This window comes from Pezoporus flaviventris, unplaced genomic scaffold, assembly GCF_033815535.1.
Source record: "Pezoporus flaviventris isolate CSIRO_AGI_PZ_B2104156 unplaced genomic scaffold, CSIRO_AGI_Pfla_v1 ptg000002l, whole genome shotgun sequence".
NCBI lineage: Eukaryota > Metazoa > Chordata > Aves > Psittaciformes > Psittacidae > Pezoporus > Pezoporus flaviventris.
The window spans coordinates 76,327,888-76,348,162 of record NW_026892550.1 but is presented as its reverse complement, the minus strand read 5'-3'; the positions used below and the strand labels follow the sequence as shown (position 1 = coordinate 76,348,162).

General features: G+C 41.1%; 1 long non-coding RNA gene across 1 annotated transcript in view; it reads right to left on the bottom strand.

Moving 5' to 3' along the window:
- Positions 1-7,724, bottom strand: part of LOC133275826 (uncharacterized) — a 43,092-nt gene extending 35,368 nt beyond the window's left edge. The window contains exons 1-2 of the long non-coding RNA XR_009745691.1: positions 7,622-7,724; positions 1,466-1,610 (exon numbers count right to left, since the gene is read on the bottom strand). This is a non-coding gene — a long non-coding RNA (uncharacterized LOC133275826). The remainder of the gene's footprint in view (positions 1-1,465; positions 1,611-7,621) is intronic.
- Between the last annotated feature and the right edge of the window lie 12,551 nt (positions 7,725-20,275).

Here is a 20,275-nt window from a genome sequence, read left to right as displayed (position 1 = left end):
AAGCATATCTACACATACACCTACCCATGATGATCCTGAACTTGCACCTACTCACTCCTCCTACATATACTAGCCTATTAAGCAATACGCAGGTCCCATTTATCTGCTACTGATTGAAGGAAAAAAACCTGACCACATCAGGACTACTGAAAAGGAATGACTTAATTTTATTTTATTTTTTTTTAAAGCCTAAATATCTTACCAAGCATAATGAAATTATTTTTTTCCAGCTCAAATATAACCCTCCTGGTGGCAAATCAATGTTTTCTCCATTTGATAAGATTGGTGTGCATTCCATTTTCAAAAAGAAAGAAACTTGTATGAGAAAATAATACACTGAACCTCACAGATGTTTCTGTAGAGGTTCCAGAATAATAAATCGTGCTTCCAACACGACCTGCAAAGGCACATATTCAGACCTTAGCAAAATAAAGAGTATTTATGACAATTTCAGCCTGTCACTGTATGTCATAAGGACAGCACCGTTTACGCTGGACTCTAAGCCTCATTTTTTTTTTCTCTCCATTCCTCAAGAGGAGTTACAATGCAGGTTGCTATAAGAGAGATTTACTTCATTGCACTGTCTTCCACGAGAGATTAATAAGCACTGTTTAACATAAAATTTGCCAAAACTTCAGTGGAGGAAAGTACTTTGTTCTTTATTAACATGTAGTCTAAGTTTGGACTAAAAATAAATCAGTTTCTTCTGCCCTTGAAAATTCAATACTTAGAAAAACATAACATTTGAACTACCACAGATGTATGTGCAAAAAAAGAAAAAAATCAGATCTTTAGTTTACGACAATAATGTTATTTCCCTCACACCGGCTCAAACAAAACAAAGCTAAATATTATGCAATGCCCATACAGGAGACACCAAAAAAATTCAGTGTTTCATAAATAAATAAATAGTTTGCACATTTACTAGTCTTCTTGAATACAAGAAACATGCCAGAGCTGGCAGGAACATGCCTCGTCTTAGTTGTTAGCCTGATCCTTCTGCATACATTTGCTTCAGGTACAACGAGGAGCTACGTACGATTTGGAGCACGCTTTTGTACCTGCATGCAATCCAAAATCCTCCATACAGTATGTGATCATGGCAGCTGATATGCTTTTAACTTCACCCAGTGCTGTCTCATGCCCACAGTTTTGCTAATAATTTGCACATTACACACCAGAAAATTGTGTTTTGGGCTGTATTCTCAAGAAGGATTTAAGTAGTTAATGTTAGTGTAGGGTTTGCTTGTTTTTAACCTCTACTACTAGTTTGCATTAAATTATGTGGTTTTATTGACAATAAACCTAAAAAACAAAACCTCAACACTAAGCTATCCCTACTGTGCTGAATTATGTCTCTCATGAATTGGATCTGGACGGGCAGGTGAGCAAGGTAAACAGAAGGAGTAAACAGGAATTCAGTGAAGCATGGTTTTACTAAAAAATGTTGTAAAGTGCTACCCACCTTCTGCACTGCTTGGACTTCACAGATCACTGAATGTAATCCAGGGAGTAACATCAGATGTCAACGCAAATTCCTCTGGCTATCTCATTGCAACACACAGTAGTTGAGAAGTTACAGCTGATACACCATCAAACGAGAAAATCCACTGAAATCAAGAGCAAGATTTGTTCAAGGGTGATGAAAGAAAAAACAAATTACCATTAAAAAAAAAAAGAAAAAGAAAAAAGGAGACTTAGGCCACTATCAGAAACTCTATTATTAAACGTTTTTCATTATTAGTAATATCAGGGTACCCCCACTTTCATCATGGAGATTGTACTACATGCATCACGCCAAGCACATGATTGGTTTTGAGATTTCTCCCCCCCCCCCCCCCCAGTTTTTCCCCCTTAAAAGAACCCCAAGCAACTCAACCAAACAAAAACCCTCATGCTGAGATTAAAAGGATGGAGCAGAGTGGGTAAACAATATTAAATAAAATGCTGGACAGAAGTTGCTTTGTCATGATCTTGTTCTCCCCCCTGCCCAGCTCAGACGTGAGAAGACTCATGTGTTAATAACACCTTAGTTTTCCCCCCTTTTTATTTATATCACTGGTTATTCTACTGTGGTATTCTAGATGATTTACTGGGCTAGTGTTTCCGTGCAAACCAAACATTTTGTTTCCAAGCATCAAAACTAGATCTGACTCCATGTAAAACGTGCCTATTTCCTGTGCACTTTCTATTTTTTCAGTTCTGTTTAAGCACTATCTATATATCTCACTTGTCCCCTAATTTCCTGGATATGATATATATTCCCTCATTGAAGTCACATGGCAACACAGGCTTATACACAGCAGCTTTTCTCTATCCTCTCAGAGGAATCATGTTACCAGGAATGTCAATGGACTTCTGAAGAGGAGTGGGTTAGGGTAGAAAGACAAATATGTTTAGTAAGATTTTTCCAGAGAACACATGTTGCCCTGAGGTAAACACTTTAGTACACAGCTGATTCTGTTTGCATAGACAGTGAGAGGGGAAAAAAAGAGGAATAGTGTTTTTGTCTGAAAATTTTCATTCCTTGAACACAATATGTAGCAGTAGAGTTGATTGAGAATCTCTCCAAAGCAGATATGGAAGAGCCATTGTAAATGCTGAGAGAAAACTGTACATGGTAACAGCATGGACCATGCCACATGAGACTGTTGGTTTCCCAATTATTTCACTTTTCTTGCAAAGTCAAGAGATCAAGTTCTGTTCTTAGTTGCATTGGTTAGCAGAAAATGAGCATTGTACCACCACTGAGCTTGTTAGGGCTAAGCTCAGATCTATACAGGGGAACAGAAGAGACTGATTCCCTTTTAGAAGGAAGCATTCCCTTCCATAGCAACTGAGCAGGCTCTGTATGCTATGAAACACATCAAGAGAAATGGAACGAGAATAAAATCAAAAGGAAAAATAACTGTGGGGTAGGGGGAGGATATGGAGAACGAATAAAAATCACAGCTGATACCATTCCTCCCATACACTAATACCTTGAGGAGTTCAAAGGTTTTCCATGCCTATGGCATTTGGCAATTACAATCGCACAGTAAAATACCTAAGGTTAATGAGTAACCTCTAAAGGAAGTTACTTCACATAATGACAGCAATTTCTCTGACCTAAATGTTAATAATCAGGCCCGTAAAACAGTGAGAAGGAAATAGTGGGAAATTGGCAAATGGAACTCTGTTACCTAGTAACAAGTCCTTAAGGTATGAACCTAAAAAATTTGAGCAGGCAAAACATTGCCAGCCGGGCAGAACAGCTTGACAAACAGAAAACGTTTTGTAAAACCAGCAACTGTCCATGACATCAAAAGTGGAAGCAGGTGAGACAAGTTATTTTGCTAACAGGCAGTATGATGCAGAATTAGCTAATGGCAAAGTGAAGGAAACAGTGTCATGTAATCAGCAGCAGGGCAAGGCCACAAAGTTCACATTACTCTGTGCGAGCCATCAAGCAGCAGTGCAGCATTTCCCCGGCACTGAAGCTAAATGGGAATCCTGTTCCTTACACTTACGTTGCTCATACTTCGTTCTCCTGCTCTTGCGCCCTTTCCCTGCCCACCAAACGATAAGCAGAGTGCCCGGCCATAGCTTCAGACATGGTTCATGCAAGCTCTGCACAGTGCTGCCAGTGAACCAGGAATGCTGCTGAGTCAGCAAAACCACCTCCAGCTACCAAGTTAGAGAAACTGCTGCAGAAAGGGTTTCAACAAATCTGTTACAAATGGGGCAATACGTGCTCTGATCCTAGTTGGGGTTATTATAGTTTGTGATGAGGAAGAGCATTAGGATGATTGCCACATTCAAATGCACAGAACAGGATTTCCCAAGTGTTCCTTTATAGCAACAAACATACTGTCCAAGTTGTCTTACAGATCCACCTTCCCTCAGTCACAGTTAAGGAAACCACACATCCTCCTCATCCTCCAGCTCACAAATTCCTTTTGACAGGTACAGGAACTGCACAGGAAAAATAAATAAAAACTTTGCTCACCTCCTTTTTTGCATTTTTCTGTGTTAAGCAGATCACGTTTTATCTGGAGAGCTGGACAAACCAGCTTTTTGCAGAACATGAGTAAATCTATGTAAGCCCCATTTGAAAACCATTTACTACAGCAGTCTTACCCTCCCAAACCCAGCCTTTCCCCTGTTCTTTTAACAGATATGCCCAAAAACCATGTCCAGAACCACGCAAAGGCTTGGATTTGTATATTCACTTACGACTCTTGATCATTATCACTGGTTCAAGCATCATGAGCAAACAGAATAGTGATGCCATTCAACCCACCTCATAACATACAAAATATTTACTTCCATAAGTATTAAATATTAACTGTACTTACTAAAAAGAAAATATGTATCTATGCAATAGTCTCATTTTCAACCCCGAAGTTCAACACCAATGTTTTTTTCCTAATATTTCCTGGGAATGAAAGCCTGGAGTTCCTGACCAAGGTGATACACCTTTCTGTAAAAACTGCTGTCAGTGAGAATTTCTAGAAAAAGCTGTGTGATAACTTTAATACAGCCAAAGTCTCTGCACAGAAGCAAACGTCAGACATTTTGTTTTATAAGAGGAAAAAAAATTATACATATATATACACCTGACTGAATTTGTTCATTGATTTAAAACTAATGAGTGTAGCCAGTTTGTTTGTTGCTTTAGTAAAATCTAATCAAAACTGGCCTCACCACAGTATCTTGGCAAAATAGACTCCTGTTCCTGATTTTCACTTTATCTTAGAAACAAACAAGGAAGTTTGATTTTAAGATGTGATGTTAATGAGAAAGCAAATTTGATTTCTAAAATTCACAAAGGCCAGGAAATTTGCAGGTAACCTTAGCTCTAATCTGCGAGCAAAACCAGCATTTTCTGTTCACAATTCTAGACAAGGTAAGATACTGTTCTGTGCTCTTATCTTTGCATAAGTTCAGATTCAAGCTAATCCCTGCAGGAGATGACTCTGGGAAAAGAAGCCACAGCGAAGCCAACATATCAGCTGAGAAACTGGGGAAAGATGGGACCATTCTTGCTTGGTCCCACCATATGCCACAGCATCCCCTGGGTCCCTTTGATTTCACTTTTTTCAGCAGAATTCCTTGCAAAAGGTTTTACTTACTTTGAAGATAGATGATTCCCTATAGCTTAAAATTAGCAATAAGGCAGAGCTTTTCTTTTAAAAAAAGGCAGAGTATTTCTTTAATCCTGGTACTGAAAACTTGGAATCAATCTGAATTTCAAGTCCCTCTAAGAACATTCCTCAAGAGGAAGTAGTTGGTTTGCTTTCAAGTGCTACACTTACTACACAGGCCCTTAATCAATCTGGTCTAATTCCACTAGATTGAAATACTTTGAATCAGCTATGTCTCCTCTTCATCATATCATATAATCAGAATATATACAATCAGAATAATATATATAATCAGAAGAGAGTTAGATAGAAGTGACCAAAGAAAACCATTTTTGCCAAAAAATCACATAAAAGACATTTAACTATCAGATCTTGTTGCAGACATACAAAGAAAAGATCAAATTTAGCAGAACTCTAGGCTCTAAGTAGTTTCCACTCTCAGAGTAGACATTTGCTCATTTAACACAAAAGCATATCCCTACACAAAACTATAGGCACAGCTACGTGAGTTGCTAAAAAAAGTGGGCCAAGTCTCATGGTAGTGCAGCAATGTTGCTTCTAACACTTGAGCATGTTCACTTTGTTATTTTATCCTATGTCAACAAGCCTTATCACATATATGAGCAGGATGTTATTTGGTGGAAATCCACTAGTGACCAAAAGCACACAGGTAAAACATCAGCTGTAAAACCAGAGAATGATAGATACAGAAATAATTACAGATCTGGCATTTGTCATTTTTCAGATACCTGGCTCCCAGCACAGTAATCTATTTTTCAGGAACAGTCAAGTGGCCCACCTTCAGTGGCACTGTAGCACCCAAACTCAGCTGCGGTCAGAGCCACAAAGTGTGTCCTAACTTGCTCTGACAGAAGCCAATATTCATCACTGCACATTTTGGACATTTGCCTTCAAGGAAGGCAAGGGAATAGGCAAGAATAAGGTGAGCCTCACGTGGCCCATGAGCAAGCAGCGTGCTTCGTGTGCCAGGGCTACACTGACGCATCTGGCAGCAGGGCTAGACTGGCACAGGGGCAACTGGGCAGTTGGAGTCTGCACCCACGAAAGGCGGGAGCTACTTAAGCCAATGCCACTGGGTCATCCTAGGACACAGCCACATACACAGCTTTGTTCCTCTCCATAATGGCCAGAACAACACAACTCCTGCGGAGCTGCTGGCAAAGCCACCTGCAAGCCATTCCTTGAACGAAGGCTCTGAGGTGCACGGTTTGTAGCCTGAGGCATCTGGCAAGTTCTCAGCTTTGGCAAGCTGCTTGCAAGGTCAGGAAAGCTGGCTGTCCCTTACCTAGAGTCTCACAGAGGGCAGCCTGAAGTAGCTGGGGGGCCCTGGCTGCAGATAGTCTCACTAGTCAGAAAAGAAAAATGAGGTCACTGAATTATTTTTTTTTTAAATAACCAAAGGCTTTTGCTAAAAACCTTTCCTCCTTCTAGAATGTGCCCTTAGAAGACTTCACCCCAGAGGCTGACAATGAAGATGTTTCAAACAAACTAGACGCTGGACTCATCTACACCTCAGCCTGATGGTGCCTTTGCATATGCTGCTTTTACAGTAGAGCTCTTATCAACAACCAAACTCAAGTGGCTCATTTTACACTTGTGTTATGGAGACCAGAAGGAAGCCTTGTGACTTATACTCCACAGCTAAAACTGCAGGAGCATAAAGACAAGTTATCTGACAAAATGAAAGTTAAATATATACAGGTGCCTTGTGGTTGCTACTTGCTGATCTGGCAACAGTTGTTAGTCATTTCATCAGAAGGCCCATCTGCAGGGATGTGAGAGTCAAAAGCTTTGATTGTCTGGCCTTTATGTTGTCTGGCTCCTCTTCACTCATTCTCCAGAGCCAGTGAAGGCTTGGAGTAGTAACAGAAACCTATCCAAGCCATGCTGTTCTGCAGATGTTTAAAAGATCATCAAAAGCACAAACTGTGAAGAAGCTCACACAATACATGGCAAACATTTTGATTAACTGCCCCAACTGGAAGTCGTAGACCCCAGGCTGTCCTAGAGTGTGTTTTGGCTTTTAAGAAAGGAAATTTGCAATGGGGTTTTCTGCAAGTGTCTGTCATTCTGAGATGGTTTAGAGCTATGCTCAGCCCATTGCTATGCAATGGGAGAAGGCTGCACTGCAGAGGAACCATGGGAATCAGATCCCCTTTCAGGGAGGCAGTGTTGAGGACCCCAGGATGCTGCATCTGGCACTGGGCTGGGCTCAAGTCAGCTTCCGGGGAGCAGTTCCACAACTTCAAAGGAATTCGTCCTCCTTGTTTTAGTCTGTCCAGTGGCCTGGATACAAGGTCAGGCAGAGAGCTCTGGGTTTGGCCCTGTAGGAGTTACAAGTGGAAAGAACCATGGGTAACAAGCAGAGCATGAGGCAGCACATGAGGCTTTTTCCACAGGATGCTAGGGTTTGAAGTTTTAAGTCAAGTGACATGATGGTTACTTCTTCTGAACCTGAAAATCCAGAACAATACCTGCTATAAAGGATTTTGTGCCAAAAGGGAGAAGCCAGCATCACATCCATAAAATACCTTCACAAATCCAGCAGTGAAACCGCCCCATGCAGCAAATGGCTTGCGCCAGCGTAAAGATCACATCCATACGTGCAAGTTAGATACTAGTTGCTGAACTTGTCTCTCTCAAATTTCCTGTACTGAACAATGTAGGACAGCCCCAGAGATACACTAAGCATTGCAACGGGTGTTGGCACGAACTGACAGAAACCAGAAGAAATTCAAATTCAAGGCCGAAGTGCTTTCCTTAGCTCATCCCATTGTACTTAGTTATTTCAGCACATAATTGCTAACATCCTTCACTGATCTGAAATTCCTGTGGATACAATAAGAGCAGCCGTGGATGGATGCTAGCCTTCACTCTGAGGTTACGTGCCTTTGTTAGAGCCCCTAAGCTCAAAATGTATAGAGCTTTCAAAGTGTCAATGACCTAAATGTATTTCTGAAAGCCCCAGATATGTTTGGGGGTCCTCCCACATGATGCATACAGCCCATTTCCTGAAACCACACTAAAGGCCTGCAGACAACAGTATCTCTTCCTAGCCTTACAGTCTTTAGCACTTACAGTCATAAAACTGTTTCCTTTTCCTCTTAAGCTCCACATTACCTATGATTAACTGCCACAGGGCATCCCCAGTTTTAAATGCTCTGTGCAGCCCCATCTGAAGATGTTGGTGCCAGAGCTTGGAGATAAATATCGAGTGGAGCATAAAAGTTTTATTATTATGAGAGTAGGGACAGATGTACAGGTGAGTTTTTTTTTTTCATTCCTAAGGTAAAAAGGAACAATTAAGATTACTGTAACACACAAGAGTATAATGTAAAAGTACAGTTACACAGGAAAGAGGAACAAACTGGGAGATACATATGAAATTTATACATATTGAGATACATATTTTAGATATAGGGATGAACATTTTCTGTAAGAGTAAAGATTAAATAATAATGGATATTTCTCACACCCTTGAAAAAATTATAATCATCATTTTTTAATTTCAGTAGCCCAATTTTAAAATGCTAACACAGTGCAAATTATTTGAACTCATGTACAAAATACACTCCAAGAAAGCCTTTACACTTAATTTGTAATGGTTCAGTAAAAGTATATGATCTATTTACCCTGTGTTTGAAAACATTCGGTCCTAACCCATATATTAGAAGCATATCACCCTCAAGGTAAGAAAAATATTTTAAGGTTTTCCTGTTGGCTCAGAAAACATTGTTGAAAGCACAAAAAATGGCAGACTGGGGTTTGTTTGAGAGAGCAATAGGATATAGAAGACAAAGGGAAAAACACCATGTGGAAACAACAGGTCCTCCTTCCAGAATGCAGCTTCAACACACTTTGTTGAGATAAAAGTCTTTAATGCATTAATATATACAAGTCTCTAGCAAATCTACAGTGCAGATAAGGTAAAGCTAAAACAGACCATCAGATTTTCACAGACCTTGTGAGATTCTCATTTTAAATAGCTGCTCACCCCCTCCCTCTCCTAGAATCAGGCTTGGGTATTCTAAAAACAGCCCTCTAACTCTAGATTTATCTAAACTGTGACAGTCCCTACAGCGAGCAAAAATGCTGGAAAAACACAGGTTTATTGCAGAACTAGTTACTGTGATTTACAGTGACTTTTTAGTACCCACCTTAGCCTCCCTTTGGTTTTCAGGCATTGTTGACCAAGATACAAGATTCCCCCGCTAAACACGGCTTCGCTAAAACTCCTGTTTTCACACATCAACACTTTCTGGCAGAGGGACACAGCTCAAGCCCAGGCTGCCTCATGGCTAAGTGCACTCAGCAGAGCTGGGAAAATGGGTCACATACTGAGAGTTGACTGACCTCATTTCAGGCTGAATTGCAGGGTGTGTCCCAGCATTTGGGGGTGAGGGTTATCAGCATGGCTGGGGGTGGAAACAACCCAAACCTGCAGCAAGGCAACATTGTGAGTATAGGTAACACTCCAGCAGCCCCAGTCTCCCCCCACTTCTCCTTACAAGGCTATCACAAGGCAGGTGATAAAACCTCCTTAATTCACCACAAAACAATGTCAACCAAGCCCTTAGTCACATCACCCAGCTGGAAACACACAGGTTAGATGCTGGGTGCCACCCTTCCCATGGGGCCAGCCAGAGGCTCCCCACATCACCGCAGTCCCCTCTCCTTGAGCCACCTCCATGGACACCACCACCTCCTTGACACGACAGACAAAGCTGCAACCAAGAACACAGGGCTTTTCATGGCAGCATTAAATTGCCTCCTGGTCCAGTCCCAGAGGAAGAGACCACTGATAAAAGCCCATTTCCGTATATTTAAAAAAGGTTCAGCACCGTCTAGCCCCAGCTGGGCTCCGTGGCTGTCAGTGCCCATAACCATGACCCTGCAGCCGCACAGCCCAGCACACAGAGGTGAAATGGAGGAGGAAAAGGGGTTTCTACTATAACTTCTTCTTATGTCTGGTGCATTCATTCAGCACCACTGTGAATGTTGTTGTGCCCAGCTGGCTCTGTGCTGATCTTTTCCAGATGTATTGCAGCTATATGCCCCATCCCTGGCAGTGTTTGAGGCCAGATGAACAAGGCTTTGAGCAGCCTGGTCTAGTGGAAGGTACTCCTGCACATGGCAGCGGGTTGCAACTAGATGAGCTTTAAGGTCCCGTCCAACCCAACACATTCTATGATTCTACGATGTGGCATGCGCAGGCACCTGTGCAATAGTAAGATCGAGTTCTACAGCATGTCTCAAATCTTGAATCATGGGCAAATTTAAAAACACAAGGTCTACAGGCTGTCTCCTGAGTACCAGTAGCCACTAGGTTCCAGCTGGAGGGAAAAGAAAAGAACAAAAATTAAAGAGAAACCTGTATCATAACACCCTCTGGCCTTGCCTTCCCTCTCACTATGAGAAGCCCTCTCCAGGTGTGTTGATGTTATGCCCTTCAAACATGAAACATACAAATGGCCACCAAAACGCAACCAACTGACTCTTTTCTATTATGTCAATACCCACTACCTTAACTATCATCATTATTTTCTACAATGGGGACAAAGTCATCTCTCCAAGAGGCAGATAGGCACTTTGGCACATCTAAACACTGCCACAGCTCCATTCCAGCCACACAGGGTATAAGCCACATAGAAATGTTTTTCTCTATTGATCTCAGTGGGCTTAAAATCACATCAGACCATTAAATTTCATACAGTTAAATTCTTGTACCCACCATGGCACTCTATGTAGCATTAGACCTTATTGCCACAGAAGGAAGTTTTAACATGAAAGCAAACAACCCTTAAAAAAGTGAAAACCAACTCAAACATGCAGAGATCATTACTTAATGGTGCACAACCAATGCAGCACACATCCACACCATGCTGCATCAGTCTGATATATTGGTTTATATGCCTATCATTTTGATCTGATCAGCATACCAGGAGCTGTTTTATGGCAGGCATTGGTGACTTTCACCATCCTTCCTCCCTCTTATTCCTTTTCCACCCTCCTAAAAAGAGTCAGCTTCACACAAACCCCATTTTTTTCAGGTCATTCTGAAGATGATGTTTTGACAGCTTCATGCATTTTCCGTTTGCAAAATCTGTGGAAGCCCTGCCTAAAAAAGTGATATATGGCCAGAAAGAGACCATCACCCTCAAGCCTAATTAGAAGCCTTCACTGTTCAGTAGGGTTTCAAGAGAACAGAAGTCCAAGGCAGCTGGATGGGAATATGAAGCGTACCATGCTCAAACAGCTTTCGCATATTCATTCAGTGACTAAAATCCATCTGTTTATCATCAGCTGCAATACAGCTTGAGACAAAGTGCATTGTTAATAGGGTGTTTGAGAGAAAAGTCACAAGGAAGTGCCCTAAACTAAGTGGTTTCTGAAAGTAATGGCTGCGGAGCATATACCACACAGTAGCACTGCTCTAATAGATAGCTTTCTTCAGTCATTGCCATTAACTGTGTGTTTTTACTGACAAGATTCAAAAACAAAACAGAAGGGGTGACAAATCACCTTCTCTAGTTAAGGGATACTAGTTCCTAACACAGTATTTTAAAAGCTGTAAAAAGCGATGCACAAAGATGGCTGCAAAATAATAGTGATATTTAAGGACAGAGGAAGCAGGAAAAACGATAAAAAGGATAAAGAGAGTTTACCGAATTCAATTCAAGATGCCATCTTTCTTCTAGAGAAGTACAGAGATTTTGCCTCCATGCAAATATTTCAGACATCTTTTTCACTTTATGATTTTGGTAGGTGATAGAAAATGAAATAAGTATTTATGTAACTAAAAGAACATAGATGAATTCACACAGTACATCAAAATAAGTAGGTAAAACCTCATAAAAATATATCCAGGCCCACACATGCTTAAGGATTTGAAAACCTTTAATTTCAATTTTGATTTCTTTTGTTGTAAGTAAAACAGGGTTTGCCATGCACCGTCAGAACAATGGTTTCTTTTGTCCGTAGGTTTGTCTCTAACAGTAACTCAGGACAATGCTTCAGAATACAGTGAATGTTCTTCAAGTAGCAGTTTTGCAGTAGTAGCAGTTTTGCAGTACCTTACACCTATGATTACATATACTAATTCCAAAGCATTAACTCGCCTGAAGAGCCTTCATCACCCTTACTTGAATTCCTCTGTCTCTAAAATACCTAGTCATATATTACCATATGTGACTAAATATTGCAGATATGACCAACAGCTGCAGAATCTCTGCTGCTGAAAAGGCAAGTCAGAAAGTCAAGGGACTCCTAATTTTTTTTAAATCAATAACAATGTAAGAGGGTGTCAGAGTTCTTCCTATAGTTACCCACCTGCATATAGCTACTGGACTGGATCAATTAAGTATGGTGAGTGCACAGTGCCACTGGGGAGATGGGACAAAGAGCTGGACACCAGAGAAGCAGAAACATGGTAACTGGAGGAAACTATGAAGCACACAAAATGCAATGGAAATAACAGGAGGCTTTTGGTCAGCTCTCCCTGAAGCCTCTCTAACTCAGTAATAGAGACATTTTGCAAGCAACTCACCCTTTAGTTAAAGGGTGATTTTTTTTCCCTGTTGCCCCTGTTCCAGCTTTCATGAATTTAACAACATTCTATACTATCAAAGCATTCATTCATCATCTTGATTTCTTGTCCCTCCCATTGTAAATGCTATTCTACTACCTTTAGTTAATTTATGTACAGTTGCCGTTCCTAGCAGGCTCACAGAATGCCATCTGGAGGCAAAGACACTCCAGCAAGTCAGGCAAAGTATTTCATCTGGTATCAGAGTTTTTGTATGCATGCTTATTTTATGAGAGTTTGTACACTTATTTCATAAAAATATTAATTAAGCAGTTTCCTTTTCTGCGCATGCATGCAAGTGAAGGATGGCTTTGTTTGCTAATAGAAGTTTGAGCATCTGAATTTGGAGTCAGGCTAGAAATAAAATCTCAGATTGGATCCGTTTACAACAAGACCTAACCCCAGAAGAATTACAGTAGTCTTGTCATACAGCAATGACTTATACAACACGTGCCATTGCCATGCAGTTATTTCTAAGGATGACATCTCAGTTTGCTCTATGGACCTGTTCTGAGTGTGGGGGATCTACTCAGCAGGTTCAAGCTGCCACTACTGGAACAGATGATCCCAGCAAGCAAATCATTTTATTTCATAAATTCCTGAAGTACAGAGTCTGTACAAGAGGCCATTTAGTCGCAGATCCCTCCCTGCTCATCCCAGCAGCTTGTGCTTAGTTTAAGCAGCTCTTTCAAGCAGGCCTGCAGCCCTGACCTGAATAAATCAAGAGCTGGGAAATTTATCACTGTTCTTGGTAGTTTATTACAATGGTTATTAAACCTCACTGTTAAGGATGCATGCCTAACTCTCTGATTTCAAGTTCAGTCTTGTGCTTACCCTGCTAAATTACAGAGCCCTTTAGTACATATTTCCTCTCCACAAAGGCACTTAAGCACTGTAATCAAGGTGCTCCTCAACGTTTTTTGTGATAAGCTAAATAGACTGAATTCTTCATCTCTTTCTGTGGAGAACTCATGTCCTTATCTAGCTCTCAAGCTTTCTGCACTCTTTAGTCTTTTAACATCTAAAAAGCACAGGCAGGCAGAGGCTGTACTCCAGTGCACACAACCACACAGGTTATGTCTAACTAGGGGAAAAACTGAGTGCTGCAGCATGCCCATGGATTGAGATCTCCACAGCCTGTCCTATGCTGTCCATGGTGTGGATGCTCCCTTCTGGCCAGCACAACCAAGTTTCTCATCTGCACAAACCAAAGGACAAATGAAGGGATGCAGGAGGACATGAGAAAAGAAAGCTGATGCCTAGACATCACTTCAGCATGAGCTGAGGTCATAGTGACACATGCACCTGAACCCAGCATCTCAGCAACTCTGCCAGGCTCCTGCTTTCATTGCAGCCTATGAACAGGGGCACACGGAGAGATCATGGACTCATCTCTTCCCTACCATGGCAGAAGCTCTTGCACTTCCTTGGGAAATGTGAATGACTTGCCAGCCCTCTGCCTTCTCTCAGCTGAAGGGCTCTAGCTTAAGTAGCTATTTAAATATGTATGAAATATCTGTTCATTCATGAGGGACACAAGACTAGCTCCTGATTGACCATAGTCACTAGAGGCAGATGACCTCTTTTTAGAGAAAAAGGTAGAGAAAAGGCTTAAGATTTCTCTACAATTAGGCCCTGCTTATTACAATCACAGACACCATTAAAAGTGTGATGTAAAGGAACAGAAAAATGGCACTTCACTCCAACTAACACGTGCAGGCATGAATCTGGACCCATACATATCAATCCCTTAGGTTTGTATATCTTGTTTTCTAATGACCAAAGAATCGTCTTTACACCGCCCCCCACCCCCCCACGTAGTAGTACAATATCGTACAGACGTGGCATTGCCAAGAATGGGTTTTGAGCTCTCTTGCAATGAGCTTTGTCACAGAGAGGGGGAAAACAGAGCAAAATAGAGCAGCCTTCTGCTTCAGCAAAGCGACATTGTGAGGAGTGCTAATGCTCTGCCTGATCTTGCAGCAGGCTTTACTCACGGGAGCAGGCTCATCAGCTTAGCCAGGGTGTGTCATAGGAAACAGAAGGGAAAGAAGCCAGGCCCCTGTCAGGAACTGCAGGCATCCTTCTGTGCTCGGGAGGGCAGGGCGTGGTGGAAGAGGAGGAGGGAAGAAGTCACCTTTAACAGGGTTTGGGCAACAAAATTTTTGCCTCATTTTAACTTGGGCTGTGTGTTCTGGTCCAAAATCCAAAGTGACAGTTCCAGCTAACCAGAAACATATCCTAGCTGCAAAAGAGGGAAAAAAAACACCAAAAAAACCCCCAAAAACAAACAAAAAAAAAGGAGAAAAAACACACACACACATATATACATAAAATTCCCTCTTCATTTTGTGGAAAGCATTTAATTGGGGCATATTTTTAAGTAGACCACCCGTTACATCCCCACTGCCATAGTCTTGACACTTTTCCCTTCAGCTTCCACTTGAATTGCCACTGAAACCACTATTAAATGGCAATGTACTTTGGATTATATGAAATAACCTCTGATTTACTTTGTATTGCAGATGACTTCGGGAGGAAAAGCACATTCTGACAGCTGTTTCCATTTCATTGTGCTTTTTTGTTTTTTGAAAAAGAGAAGACCATTTGTTTTCAATTTGTCTATAAATAATAGAGGAAAACACAGCTGAGGGGCCCAGTGTGATTTTTATAGAAAGTACATTTTTAGAAATCTGATAAGCTTATAACCGCATATGTTTGAAATCACAGTAATATAAAGTACAGAATCTTAAAAAAAACCTACATGTCAAGCAATCTAGTATTTATTTTATCTGGCATTTAGCAGCATTTGTCAAATATCATGCATTCAGAACAGCTTTGCAACTAGATTCTGAATGCATGGAGAAATATCTTGCAGATCTTCAACAAGGTACTGACCCAAAAGATACTCCAACCCAGAAGACACTTAACATTTAAGTAGCCCCCGTACAAGGCAAAAGAATTCAGGCACGATGATGTGTCAGGACAGACAGCTATTGCATGCTAGCTTGAGAAACAAATGGAGACAGAATCTGCAGTGCTAATCGGGTATCTGCTACCAACCATCTGCTGCAACTTCAAGGACTGCTTCACAGTTGCTCTGTCTGGAAAATGGAATTAACAGATTAGGATATAACCTTTCTGAGATCAAAATGGTTGGGTTTTCCCCTAGATTGAAATTGACCTCACAAGCAGCATGACAAATAATTAGCTTGTGTTTATCAAAATGAGTCATGAAAGTAATGAACCACACATCAATTCAGCTCACACTGCTTTGGTACAGATCAGAACTAGCAGATTATCAATGACAGTGACAGCAGCTAGTACTGAAGTAAATCTGTTTTCAGATGCAGGAGGAAGCCTCAAGAAGCCTTGAGGATAGCCAGAGCACAAAAGAAATCCCTCAATTAGTCCCCTTATTTTCTCAGAAAAGCTGTATTTAAAAAAAAAAAAAATGGGGAGAGTTATGTCACTACTGCACCACAGGAAGATTCCTTAACCTGGAGAATTTTACCTGACCACTTAGGAGGATTTCTGATCCACAGTGTGATTCATAGAACAGCTAACTAACAAGACTGGAGCAAAAGCAGGAGGGGACACATAGTTCAAATGTAATAGAACTCTAGAATAGTGAGTTTTCTCTCAGTCCTAGTACTATAGTGTTTATGATCTTAACTTGTCCTCTATTTTCCTTACATATAATCACTGTGTCACACTCATTCCATTTAACTGATATGTTGTTAAGTTTTTATTCATGATGTAGTGTTTGGGAATATCAGTCAGGTTAAAACTTCAAGTCAGATCAGAAGCTGAAGGCATTGGAGATAGTGTTCTTGAAGAAAGGCTGTTTCCAGCTTGCATCACAGTGTGTGAAAGCTACAGGAAGCCATTACTAAACAGAAAGGTTTTGTTACAGAGACCGGCTGCTACCTTGTAAGGTTTCCGCAGAATGAGAAATTCAGCATGCTTGTATCAGCACAGTGCCTGGAAAACATAGAGCATGCAGCTTGGAGAGGCTCCTAAATCTTCACAGGAGAGACTGCACTTCCTATATAAGGAAGCAGGCTCTGTGTTAAAGTTAGACTTAGATTTGAGGACATAAGAATATTTCCCATCAGACTAATTGGCTGGAGCCATTCGTCCAACATGTGGAACGCTCCTAAGAGCACATAGAAATGATCAAGCATCAAAAAGACAAGCTCACCAATGGGCTCAAGGCAGTCTAACAATCACCTCTGTCCTTCCATCAGTGTCAGATTCTTCCCATAGAAGCAATGTGGGGTACAGAACAGCCCAAAGGTAGTTATTAGGGAGGCTAAGGGGAAGAAATAGGATAACAGCCTGGCTACACAGGGTAACTCTGCTTACATGCCTTCAAGAACTGCTTCCTCTTCCATTTCTGGAATAGGAAAACAAAAAGCCATAGGAAGGCCTGACAAACTAACAAGGTGACATACAAAGATATCCGTTTAAAACAAAAAGCATTTCCTAAAGTTTAATGAGCTTACAGCTGTCCAGTACATAGAATTAAGGTGACTGCTGGCTGTCTACTTGATAGATCGCAGATGATGTCTCATCTAGACCTTTCAGGGAGGCAGAAGGGGAACTGCTTCTCAGACTTTCCTCCAGGTGCTCTGCTGGCAGTAGTCTCTACTGTTCCCCAGAGGCAAGCAATGTTCTTTACTGTAAAGCTGTTAGTAGGCAACAGCTAGTCATTTCAAGAATATGCTCTGTTTTCAAATAAATACATGGAACGGGCTGCTTGATGAAACATAACCAGTTTTTGGTCTTTTTTTTTTTTTTTTGGTTATAAAGGAAACTGCACTGCTCTCAGTGGACTTAATCTTGATCGCAGTTGCTTTGACATCAGCCAGAAGTAACTTCACTAAAACCCAAGGGGAGTATTTTAGCAAAGTGCATTAGGGCAGGTGGCTGCCTAAATTCCTCAGCTTTAGCCCGCAGTCATTTGGAAGCACTGAATTAAAAACCACCCCCCATAATCTCCATGTTTGTAACATATAGATTCACGTTGCCCACACACACCCCCTGGGAGGACATGACAGATTTGTTCCTGTCATCTTCTACCACTCCTTAAGGAAAATATGTAACCAGCATCCCACCTGTCACATACTGAGTCACCTCCCAGTTAAATATATTTCTTATTTGTACTTTTTTCTATTCAACAGATAAAGAGTTTTCATTTGTCAGTACAGCTCACTTCCTCAGGAAAAGAGCTGAAGGTTATGCACTAACAGAATGCTAATCACCCACCAAAACACTTGTTGTAAGACGTATGCTCATACTGTATCCCTACGAACAGTAAAAGTCAGGGGGACCAATTTCAATGAGATGTTAACTGGAAAAGGTCCTCTCAGACTGAAAAAGAAAAGGAATAATTCAGTTGGCATGGTGACCAGCTCTGTCATACCAAGTTAATATCCTGCTGTCATGCAATGATGTATGTGTGCTGGTTTTACACACTACAACACAGTTTAAATTATGGACAGAAAGCAGTTAATGAGTCACTGCACTAGGCTACTGTGTGCCTCAGAAACAAATAAGGCCCTGTGGGCCCAAGCTGTTCATAGCATCCCACAAGTAGCAGGTCCCCACCACAGCCAAGAGGTCTAAATCAGGAGCAGGAGTGGGTTGCTACAGAGTCCAAGCCTCATCTGCATGCAAGGCCAGTTGCACCACACTGCACCTCCTCACCTTGGAAAGATGCTGCCATTTCCCTCCCCAGACCACTCAAGCACCTCCTGTCCCTGCAAAGCACAAATGACATGCAAAGATTTTGGCAACCTCACAGGAGGTTGCTCACAGGACCACAGAAACTAACAACTCACACTCTTGTGATGGGAGTTCTTACAGTGCATGTTCACAATGATGACAGGACACACCAGGAGTGGTAAATTCCCAACAGTATTACACAAGCTACTACTAAATTTTTACGGAAGTTCTCTCTCCCTCCCCCCAAGAATCTTCAGACACCAAGCCTCCTCTACACATTATGGGATATTATTTTCAATTCGTAAGTGGGCACAAAGTTTAAGGACTATAAATGGGTTATTTCCTAGTACTCACACGGTAATCTGGCAGCAGAATTAGGCACAAATTTGGCATTCCAACTGTCATGGCTTTGTGCTTTAATCAAACATCATATAAGGCCAAAGAGGCCCAGGAACTGGCCATACTATCTCTAATGTCAGGAACTGATTACAAAGGCACCAGTGGTTCTTATTCTTGCCAATACAGCTCCAGTCTGATAGAAAATTATCTGACTGAGGGCTGATTCAGAAAGGAGCCATAAACTGATAATACCCACATTACTACAGGAACCAAAAACGTAATCTGAGGGTTATTTCCCAAAGCAAATATTTAAGTAAACTACCATCTAAACAATAATAAAATGTAATTAGAGATAAGCAAGGTTATAAAAGTTATTCTCCCGTAGGTTGCAGGAAATCTTATTTCCAAATCCCTTCAACATACAATGGAATTAAAAAGTCCCTATGACAGAAATAGACTTCATAACCTAAGATCAGATTTCCTTTCCATACCAAAAGTATTTCCTGCAATGGGAAGTTGCCAATAGACCCACGTAGTGACAAACCAAGGTTGGTTTATTTTTGCATTGTCTTTAAGGAACATTTGGATATCCTGTCAATACATTCACACCTTCTTACAGGACTCATATTGACTTGCCATAATGGGAGACTCCAAGTGACTCATCATAAAGGTATATCTCTAGTCCAATAATCCAGGAGGCATTATGAACTCACATATGTCTCTATTGTTGCTTTTTTATTTTTATTTCAAGATGAGAAAAAGTCTATTCTTCCCTAAAATTTCCTAATCGCTATACCTCTACTTCAAAAGTAGTCACCATTAACCTGTCTGGTGTGTCTTTATGTTCTTTAAAACCTCCAAAAACAACATGCCAAGATTAAGAGGAAATAACCCATAAAAACATTTCAGTCGCCTAACTTGTGAGTAGAGATTGCAGTGAATCGCAGCCAGGCAAGACACTGAGGCAGAGCATCAGCCCAGATCCACAGGCTGCCAACTCCATAGAGGAAGAGAAGGAATGGAGGCTGGAGCAGGTGCAGTGCTTCAATTCATGAGCACAGTGACCCTCCGTAGGAGCATGGCAGGAATTTCAAATGGGATTAGCCACCCGGACAAGGGAAAGGTCATACTTGACACTTCCACTGGAAATTCTAATGCAAATAGACCTCTGATACTCATGAATTATTTTTTTCACACACATCTAACATCCATACATACGTAAAAGGAAAATGATAAAATGTGATGACTAATTTATGTTAATCTCATAAAGGCAATAACACCAAGGGCTGACTACATAGAAATATTAGTCAGGCAAAGGAGCACAATATTATTGTATTCTGCTCTTATTTGCCACCGTTTAAAATTGGTTCATTTTGATAGGGCTGTTATTTGTTTAGTTTTCAAAAAGTGCTCAGTGCTGTACAAGGAGTAGGCCATAGAGGCTTAATCCTTGCTCACAATAAGTAGCATAGTG